General features: G+C 25.8%; 1 long non-coding RNA gene across 1 annotated transcript; it reads right to left on the bottom strand.

Annotated features, from left to right (window-relative positions):
• Nucleotides 1-652: 652 nt before the first annotated feature.
• On the bottom strand, nt 653-2,260 carry LOC126674061 (uncharacterized). The gene is made up of 2 exons (XR_007639432.2): nt 1,452-2,260; nt 653-952 (listed from the first exon to the last, which is right to left on the bottom strand). It is a non-coding gene; the product is annotated as an uncharacterized LOC126674061 (long non-coding RNA).

Genomic DNA, 2,260 nt, shown 5'->3' with positions numbered 1-2,260 from the left:
AGTTGATTTCAGGTTTACATAAACCATACTTCGATTTTTTTTATTTTAACATATTACATAAACAATCTAACCATAAATATGTCAAATGTATAGTGAAATATAAAAAAACAAAAACAAAATACAAATATAATACTATTTTATTTATGAAATAGTTTACATCATGTTGATTTCAAGTTGATTGTCGGTTGATACAAGTATATTTTGATTTTTTTTTTATTTTAACATATTACTTAAACAATCTAACCATAATATGTCAAATGTATAGTCAAATATAAAAAGCAAAATATAAACATAATACTATTTTATTAGTGAAATAATTAACATCATGTTGATTTCAAGTTGATTGTCAGTTGATACAAATATATTCGATTTTTAAAAAAAAAATTAACATATTACATAAATAATCTAACTATTATATATCAAATGTATAGTCAAATGTATAGTCAAATAAAAAAACAAATAACAAAATATAAATATAATACTATTTTATTTGTGAAATAGTTTACATCATGTTGATTTCAAGTTGATTGTAGGTTGATACAAGTAACAGAAACTAACTTAAAAAATATAAATTCAGAAAAAAAATAAAAAAACTTGATTAAACATAAAGTAAACATTCTTATAAGCATTCATACAAAAAACTTAAATTAAATTTAAAAAAATAAACAATAAATCTATATTAATAGCCTATAAAATAAATGCAAAGTACTTTTTTGAAACATAAAACCGCAAAATAAAAGTCTAAATATAAAAACATCAACTATATATGTGCCGCTTGTATTTGATGGGACGTTCGTCATCAATGATTATGTCCAAGTCTTCCTTCCAACAACCATATGCATACAAAGGAGAAACATAGCAAGCACGATGTTCATTGACATCAAAATTGAATCCCATTTCTTTTCCATCAACAAAAATTTCTGCGGCACAGAACATGTAGACTCCACAATCACTGTAAATAAAAAAACGAGAAAATACTAATCACAACACATAACAAATCATAGTTTAACACATAACAAATCATAGTTTACTTATAGTTGATGTGTAGTTGATTCAAGTAATATTTTGCAAAAAGAATAAATATACACAAACAATTAAACAAAAGAAACACTTACTTATCAATTTTAATAGACGAAGTTTAAACAATTATGATATCAAAGAGATTAGTTTTATTCTTTCTCTCATACGGACCAACAGTAACATCGATTCAAGTAATAAACATTAAATAAACTATGAATCAACCAAAATAAAATCCTAATTTTTTTAAAATAAACTCATTCAAATGAAAATAAAAATTAGTAAACAAATCAACATCAAGTAAACTATGAATCAACCAAAACTAAAGCCTAAACATTAATAAAATAGAAATGATGATTTTTAATCATATTTAAATAATGATAAGAAGAAACAAAATATATAATAACAATAATGAATAAACAATTAAAACTTACCCAAATAAACTAAGTAGGAAAAATGATGATGAAATTGGTGCATCCATGACCAGCAACCATTCGTCATTTACAATGCCATATAAAGAAAAGGCATATTAGAATAATAAAGTTACTCTGTTAGTACTTGAACTCTTTTAAATCCAACCAGAAGACACGAAACTACCATCATTATAATCATTTAGATTATGATAATTTGTGGAATTATATAAGCTCATATACTTTATTAAGTCTCATCCGCAAATTCAATAGTCAACCGTAGCAATCAAATTAAGAAAATCAAAAATAAACCATAACTGTCAAAATTTCAAAAAAAAAAACACTTAGAACATAAAATTAAATAATATAATTGAAAATTGAAATATACATTTAAAGGATATTACAGCAAAACCCGTCGCTCTTCCTCCGGTCGCCGGAGCATAAATGGAGGTTGCCGGAGTATAAATAGTCGCCGTTCTTTGAAAACTGAAAACTCCACTACAATCCCGCCACTTCCAGTTGTTCGTTTTTTAAAAACTGAATCGCTGGTCACTAAATTGATATGATGAAGGCTGTGGTCAAGATGGAGAAGAAAATGTTGATGGAGGAAGTAATTCTTCTAAGTGGTGGTGGTTGTTGACTCTCAGATCTAATTGTAGTTGGTGGGATATAGGTGAGTATAGCTCAGTGTGAGTAAATAGTGAAGGGTAGAAAGGGATTTAAAATATTTTGAGGTATAAGTGAAAACTTTTAAATTTAATTGAGAGATTTCTGCTCATTTTTTATTTCTGAGTCGCTAACGTATAGTTTTATTAAAAATGAGACATAGAGTG

Source organism: Mercurialis annua, linkage group LG3, assembly GCF_937616625.2.
Source record: "Mercurialis annua linkage group LG3, ddMerAnnu1.2, whole genome shotgun sequence".
Taxonomy (NCBI): domain Eukaryota; kingdom Viridiplantae; phylum Streptophyta; class Magnoliopsida; order Malpighiales; family Euphorbiaceae; genus Mercurialis; species Mercurialis annua.
Note: the sequence above shows the minus strand (reverse complement) of the source record. Positions and strands in the feature narration are given on the sequence as shown.